Source organism: Nymphalis io, chromosome 28 (assembly GCF_905147045.1).
Source record: "Nymphalis io chromosome 28, ilAglIoxx1.1, whole genome shotgun sequence".
NCBI classification, from domain to species: domain Eukaryota; kingdom Metazoa; phylum Arthropoda; class Insecta; order Lepidoptera; family Nymphalidae; genus Nymphalis; species Nymphalis io.
Genome location: NC_065915.1, coordinates 6,335,618 through 6,344,647, shown reverse-complemented (window position 1 = coordinate 6,344,647; position 9,030 = coordinate 6,335,618).

Sequence of the window (9,030 nt, the reverse complement as noted above, 5' to 3'; positions counted from 1 at the left end):
TGGCCCGACCTAGGAATTGAACTCAAGACCTCCGGGTCTGCGGCCTTACATCAAGCCACTGGACCAACGAGGCAGTTATTTTTAATATACTTTGTAACCAATGGCGCAACCTCAAGGGGAACGCACTCTGGGCCACGGGCACACAGAATGAAAATATTACGCTGACACAAATAAAATTAACTTAATAATATAGGCGATGTTAAATGGAACTTTTTTTAATATCTAAGTAGTTAAAAACGTGCTTAAAGCTAGAAAAATTCAGATTTCAACCAAGTGTAATAATGTATTTTTTCAAAACTTAGTAACTTAAACTTTAGAGGTTTTATATTTAAAATGTTTGCATCGATTCATCCCTCAACTTCGTTCAATTCCATTTTTTTAAGCATACTAAAGTAAGAGACGTGATGACCCAGTGGTTAATAAAGTGGATTTCAACCGATTATGCAGGTTCCACCCAGAGCAATCATAACTGAATTATCGTTCTATACAAGTCAAATAAAAATCTTGTATCCATCAACCCGCATTGGAGTATCTTGGAATAAGCTCCTGAGCCTTAGAATTAAGCCTTAGCCAAGCGGTGGTACATTCATTTTATATACATTACTTATGTAGTTGAGAAAAAAATGCAAAAACAGGCCCAGAAACAGAATCTGAGCACACAGGCAAGCCAGAACAGAGCTCTCTGGCGCAGACGTACAAGGAGATCCGACCCCAGCTGAACTGGGTAGAAGGACAAAGAAGATGAAGCCTTATGTAGTTGAGAAAGAAATATTTATTCATGGTTTTTTTATTGGACATATTTGTGTGTACACAAATCTCCTACACATAGTTTATTATCTATTATACTTTTGATATATTAAGTTACATGCTCAAAATGTATGTCTAGAACTTAGCACTTTCAATTGTCTCGTAAGTGACCTTAGGCTTACAGAATATTGTGAATTAGAATTGCATTTTTGCTCTTTATATACTTACGCAACGAACAATTTGCATCGAGATCTATTTGTACAGTCTAATCTAGATAAATATTCCAGAACGTATGCCACGTTACGTCTAGAGAAACAATGTTCTATGGAATATTTCTGAATATCATTCGTTCATTCCATAACGCTGCTTCAAATTCATCGTCGTCTTCAAATAATCGTCAGATACATGCAGATACGTGAAAGAGCTATGTGCAAGCTCGTCTCGGTCGATACCACCCACTTATCAGATATTCTACCGCAAAACAGTACTTGGTATTGTTGTTTTCTGGTTTGAAGAGAGCCAGTGTAACAGGCACAAGGGAAATTACATCTTATTTCCATTTCTTACAGCTTCAATAGGTCCTACACTCTATGGGCGATGGTGACCATTTACCGTCCGGTGGGCCCGTCCGCCGGAACTTTATAAAAAAATCTCAAGCAGTCTCTTTAGATACTAACGCTTACTATTTTTATTTTAATCTACATACAAGTTTTTTTTGTGCGTTTGTTTTCAAATGTTTGTAATTTGTTGACATGTTACTTAGTATCATCTACTAAAAAATATCTCACTATGTTTTATCGCTCCCTAAATTTTGTCGCTCCAGAATTTATTTATTTATTTAATTATTTCGAACAAATTATACATTTCATAAACAATATATGCGATAGTAACTACAATAGTATAATACTGTGTCGTAACTACTAACGCCCTCCAATTCGACAGCACATTTATTTATTATTTGTTCATTGCAGACATAAAAATAAAATATCATTTTATTTAACAAAATATACATCTAAATATACATATATACTAAAAATATTTGTACAGTTATTGTTATTTTTTCTTCCTATCCCATCCCTTCCTTAGGGATAGGGTAGGAAGAAAAAATAAGTTAAGTCAATGTTATATTAATCGTTTTAGTAATAATTCAGTCTCATCATAGCCCAAATTGAAAAGCCAGTTGGTCATTTGCATTTTACATTGGTAAGTCGTAAGTGAGTAAATATTAATCTTCTTATTTATTCTATTATATAGAATCGAGCTCAAGTATTTGTATTGTTGATTTGCTATTGCTGTTTTGCGTTTGTTAGATACAAACTTAGCATTATATGGAATATTTTTGTGCTTACGAAGAACATTTTTGCAGTATATACAGTTGACGCACTGTGAGAACTTTACAGGGTTTATATCGTTCAACTGTAGGGAAACGGATAGGCTGAGAGATCATATTTTTTAATAAAAGTCTTTGCGCTCTCTCTAATCGAAGTATATTGATCTTAGCAGCACCTCCCCACGCTGTGATGCAGTAAGTGATATTAGACTGCACAAGTGCGTAATATACAGATTTAAAGTCTGGAAACAAACAGATGCCCTAAGATATCTAAAATACATACATTATTTTCCTTATACGTGAAATTATAGATTGAATGTGATCATTCCAATTTAGCCCCTCATCTATCGTTACTCCGAGATACTTAATGGGTTTAGTGAGAGAGATTTTATTACAGTTGCAAGGAACAGTAACCTGGTATTCAGAACAGTTATGAGCGACTACAGGAAATGACGTAGCCGGTAAAGTATAGCTGGAGCCAAAATTCATATAATGCGTTTTATCTATGTTAAGAGTCAATAAGTTAAATAACAGCCAGTTCATTACAATATCAAGGGACAATTCAGCCTTATTTCGATCATCTGACCAATTTTCACCATGGACAATTAGTGAGGTGTCGGCATATGTTACGATTTTGCAGTTTGGTAATTTAAGCCTCCACAGATCATTAATGTAGACCAAGAATAAAGTCGGCCCGAGCACGCTGCCTTGAGGAACACCATAGAAAAGATCTTCCTCATAACTTACTTGATTATTTATAGAGACATATTGAGTCTGTTCACTAAGATAACTTTCGAAGATACTTAAGGCCAATCCTCCGATGCCAATTCTATCCAATTTATGTAGTAATAAAGTTAGAGAAACGGTGTCGAATGCTTTCGAAAAGTCCAAAAAAATGCGAATGGTGTTCTTATTATTATAAATGTTTTGAACGGTGTCGTTAATCATGCTCATAACAGCATCTTCCGTGGATCTGCTAGTTCTGAACCCGTATTGATTATTAGCCAATATACCGAAATTGTTTAAATAATAGATAAGCCTACGATTAAGGACCTTTTCCAGTACTTTCGAAAAAGTGGTCAGGATTGAAATGGGTTTGTAGTTATTGACATTGTCCTTCGCTCCTTTTTTATGAATAGGGTGGACGATGGCCATATTAAAGACCCTGGGGAAAACTCCTTTAGTCAGGCAAAGATTAAAAACATGTGTAAGCAAAGGGGTAAAAATAGGTTCAGAAGTTTTCACAATAGATTTTGTAATGCCGTCCCAACCCACCGCACAGTTATTTTTTAGGCCGAAAATAATAGATCTGATTCATCATCGACGTTATCTAAAACCATTTAGTTAGACATAGGAAGAGTATTGGGGAGGTATGGGCTATACTTCTGCTGTGGAACTATTGTACTAGAAAGCCAAATTTTTCCCAATATTAGCAAATAATTTTTTAACTTTGTATAGAGGACTAATTGGATCAGAGCATGCCTTAAACAAGTCATCAGAGTCTTAAACAAGTCATCACAGTCTTTGATTTTTTGTTAGGTTAGGTTAGATTTTTTGTTAGGTATATTACCAAACAATTTGACCAATTTTCAAGTATTTTTGTTGCTCTTCCTAGCTTTCTCAAATTCGTTGCATTCGTATTCGAACTTATTTTTTTTAATAAATGATTCCAGAAGTTTTTGTTAGTTTTTGGATATATGTTGTTTTTAAAATAGTATTGTCTGGATTTTTTTTATTCAGTTTACCACGATTACGAATGCAACGAAGTAATCCAGGGGTCATCCAAGGCTTGATTATTCTTTTCCTGCTAGGAACAGGAATAAGACGCGTGTGATTTTTAACGATGGAAGACACCGTTTCCAAAAGTTAAGTGGCTGATTTCTCCGGATTAGTTGAATTAGAGATGGCCGTAAAATCACAGATCGCAAGGTCAGCAACGATAGCGACCTCATTGCAACGAATATAACTACCAGCGGATTTAGTAGATTTGGGTTTAAAGTCACAGTAAAAAATAACCGGAACATGATCTGTAAAAGGAGCGTCAAACACAGCAGTGGTGGTGTTTTTGTTACTTCTTAGGATGACATGATCAAGACACTTCTCATTTCTAGTTGGAGTTACATATGCAGGCAGCATTCCATGGATGGCAGAGATGTTAAGGTAATCATCCATACGAGGATCCTTAATAGCTGGGTTAATATTAATGTTTATATCTCCAATGATTGCTGCAGTTTTAAAGCTCGATAAACTAAGTAGGACTTTATCAAGACTTTGACAGTCGTTATAAAGTCCTACTTCATCCTACTAAATGAAGAAATGTTGTGATGAGCGGTAAATGGTTACTAGAGCAATATCAGAAAGGAATTTTAAAACTAGACAGTTAGCTTCTGCAAAAAGAAACTCCTCAACACGACAATCTAAACAGCTTCTGAAGTATGCAACGACGCAATCATTTTGGTTAGTGTACTGTGGCTTAAAAAAACTGAAACCCGGTAATGTAGGTAGGACTGACAACTTTCTTAACCAACATTCAGATAAAATAAGCACGTCAACCTGGTTGTTCAATCTATTTAGCAAAACCAAGAGTCTATCGAAATTACAGTTCAAGCTTCTTATGTTAACGTGAAACACCTTTAACCCCGTTTCGCATTTAAAAAAATCGCCACACTGCTCAGGGCAAGATATTATGAAATCTGAAGCTGTTATAGCTTCAATATTTTCGTTAATTAAGTTTAGATCATTCATAAAGAAATATTATGAATTGAACAATGGCGTATCATTACTCGTAAGTAACAATCGTTCTAGGGAATTTTTATTTTTATCTGGGCCTTATTAGAAATATTTTGCCATTGGACGTTCTGCAATAGGCGTACTCATAGGGTTTGGCGAAATCACGACTAAGATAAAATAACCTCTTCATTTTAGATGAAAGACTTTCCGAGTTAAAAATCGGTTGAAAGAGGCCATTTATTCCGAGTTTTACTGTTGTTAATACATTTTTTTCTCGGCTCGATTTCTTATACATCCTGATAATCTTCTCTTTCATCATTACACTAGTGAAATCGACGAGCACTGTTCTGTTACTGGTATCGCGGAAATTGAGACGGAAGACATCCTTAATTTCATAACGGTTAATGGCGACGTTGTAAAGCTTGCCAATAGAAACAATCCTATTTTACAAATTTTCTTAGGTTTCAGATTTATCCGATGGTATATTTTTAATTTCAATACAAGTAGACCTGGAAAACCGTTCAAAGTTGTCGAGCCTTACTTCTAAAAGTTGTAAAAATCGAAGATTCTTTTGTTTCTCATTTTCTAGTTTCTCAATTTGATCATATTATATATTATGATAATAATTGATTCATATTTCTGTGACAAAAAATCAATAGACGCCTGAATTTCGTTATTTTGTTTCAAGATTTCACCCACCGCTGAGGAAATTTTCTCAATTTTTTTATTCTGGTCATTGTTAAAAGATTCTAATATGTCCTTTATTTCGCACATGAAAGAGGCAAATCGTTCGCCATCATCGTCAGAACGTCGCCGCTTATGACGGTAAGTGTCATTTGTTGTTTGGGAAACAATTTCTTGAGACGCCTCTTTATTAAGATTAATTCCGAAGGTCTGAGCAGAAGCCAACGAAGCTGGAGGTGGAGTTCTGTTGAGTGGCATGGTTGTTGTTAAATAAGACCCGGCCTAAGCGGCCTTTATGGAAATTCTCGCCTACGAGGAACAGGGGGAATATAACCAACTTCCTGAATCCAGACTGTGGTTAAGAAAACCAACAACTTTTAATATATTATTATTTGACCAACTTAAATGTGCATGAGATAATATATTACCAAGATGGCCCAGTGGTAAGAACGCGTGAATCTTAACCGATGACCGTGGTTGACTGGATAATCTCGGTAATATATACCCGGGCAAGCACCAATGAATTTTCATATGCTTAATTTGTTGTTATAATTCATCTCGTGCTTGACGGTGAACGAAAACATCGTGAGGAAGCCTGCATGTGTCTAATTTCACTGAAATTCTGCCACATGTGTATTCCACCGACCCGCATTGGAGCAGCGTGGTGGAATAAGCTCGAAACCTTCTCCTCAAAAAGGGAGAGGAGGCTAAGGCCTCCCAGCAATGGGACAATCACAGGCTGTTACTGTACACATTTAGCGACTCTGGGAATGACATTGGATTGTATGGTCAAATTTTACATGAAGAATATTATATTATAAATAAATAATAAACTTTATTGTCAAAAATATTTTTTTATCTTTATAAACAACTTTGACATCGAATTGACGCCATATAATTGGTCGAGATCTTTTTTTAATGTAAGTAGGCGGAAAATAAACGGCATATGGGCCACCTGATGATAAATGGCAACCAACCATAGACATTGGCATTGTAAGAAATTTTAACCATCGCTTACATTGCCAATGCGCCAGCGACCTTGGGAACTAAAATGTTATGTCCCATGTGCCTGTGACTGGCTCACTCACCCTTCAAATCGGAACACAACAATAACAAGTACTGCTATTTTGCAGTAGAATATCTAATAAGTGGGTAACCTACCCAGACGAGCTTGTAAAAAGGCCTACCATTTACTATGGATTAGCGAATGGCGTTTTGATTGTCGGCGTAGTTGATTTGAAACTTTGGAAGTAAAATTAAATTTTAACTTTATTTATAAACTTTATTATCACATAATAATATAATAAATAAACATCGGGTATATTAATCTAGAACTGTTTATATATAGCAGAGCTATCAGCAAATCCCATGGAATATATGTCTTTGGTTTGTTCATTTTTACTTCTTATTTTGGAATATAATAGTGATAGAAGTTGCGTGCTAAGGTACAATATTAAAATTGTAATGAAAACGAACTATCGTGTCAAGGAAAACGCGGTCGTGTGACGTCAGGTTAGATTAAACTCTAATGACTTTATAGTGGACTAGTTACCGGCTTTGCTTGTGTGTGTGTGCAGAGAGGGGAAGTCAGGTTTTAGATACCATATGTCCTCTGTAATGTATAATGTTTCTGTATTGTATGTAAAATATAATGATGATCAATTAAGAAGTTAAGATGTGAAAGCGTTTGACAAAGTGACTTTCGCATTTCTAGTATTAGTAAGGTTTTTTATTGGTCTCTCTGCCTCGTTGGTCTAGTGGCTTGATGTAATTCCAGACCCGAAAGTTCAATTCCTAGGTTGGGCCAATAAAAAAGTCATTGGGGTTTTCTGTCAGAAAAAATCTCAGTAGCAGTAACGGATTATGAGAGTCAGGGAATAGAGAGTGCACCTGTGTTTGCTTTAACACTTGTGCACTATATCCCCTGCGTAGTTGGCTAATCTCTCTTGAGATTGACCGCCGTGGCCGAAATCAGTCTGGAGGACATTATTATTATTATTAAAGTCTTTTATTATATCAGAAGACATGATCAACTTAGTATGTTGTGCTAGGTAATATTTACCACCCCTGAGGAGAGCTCCGCCGAGCCACGAGCGGAGCAAAGCAGGGGAGAGGCCGCGGATGCGTTGTATCAACACGATCCCGCAGCCTCTCCGATCCGTGCCGAGGACGGCCATCGCAGGGGTTTTAGTGGGGAAGAATCCCACATAACCCACTTTTCTCCCCCCCTATGGGAGCTAGATACATTTCTGAAGGTTTCCACTGCGTGAAAAAAAAGGTAATATTTACAAGCATTTAAGGACAGTCAATGATCTAAATTTAAGCGAGTGAAACTGCGAAGCGCAGCTACTTATGTAATAATATTATATACTAACCCCTTCTCCGAAACGCGCCGTGTCATCTTTTATAAGTTTCATTAATATTGGTTTAGTAGATTAGTTTTAGTTATTACCAAAATACATAATCAGTTCTTAACTGTTATTATAATACAATTCTTCTTCTTTTTCTTTGTCGTGACACTCTTGTCAGAGCGGTCGTGGTCGCCATGAAGTATTATAAATTATTCGGCGCAGATGTTATTCGCCTCACGAGCCTGCGCCATATACAATTGACTTTATATATACTAGTTAAGGAAATAAAATATATATAGGTTGACAAAAAGACCCCGTGTTTATTCTGATTAACAGATCTGGGTTGTTTTTTTCCGAAATGGTGACAGTTTTTAATAAAAAAAAAAATAGCACGGATGTGTCATAATTTTATTTGATACAGTTTGAAATTGAAGCCTGGCAACATTTCTCAATTAAATAGCGAAAGTACTTCCAAGAAACTTCAACAAAAGAAATATCCTATAATTTCAAAGTAGTTATAATAATAATAATAATATCCTGGGACATTTTTCACACACGGCCATCTGATCCCAAATTAAGCTTGTACAAAGCTTGTGCTATGGAAACCAGACAACTGATATACTACATATACTACTTTTCTTTTGTAAATACATACTTATATAGATAATTACACCCAGACTCAGGACAAACAGACATGTTCATGCACACAAATGTCCTGGGTGGGAATCGAACCCACAACTTTCGATGTGAAAGGAAAGCATCCACCAACCACGCCAACCGGCTCCGCGGAGTAGGGAAATTAAAACTCAATATGACAATTATATTTTTATTGTAATCATACGAATATTGAGGAACTTATTATATTTAGTCTTTTTACCGCCATCTTGAATATATTGGTCACATTACTAAATCACGCCTTTCAATAAATTTATAATAATATGTGCATATTAGTTTAAGTTATGAATAACTACGTACTAAGTACTGAGTAACTAAATAAATAAAATATTGACTGCCTCGTTGGTCTAGCGGCTAAATAGTAAGGCCGCAGACCCGGAGGTTCTGAGTTAAATTCCCAGGTCGTAAACGCGTTTTTCCAGCGAAAAAAAAAATAAGATAAAAGGTCGGCCCAATAAAAAGTCATTGGGTTTTTCTGTCAGAAAATTCTCAGCAGCAGCCCGGAGTCGGAAG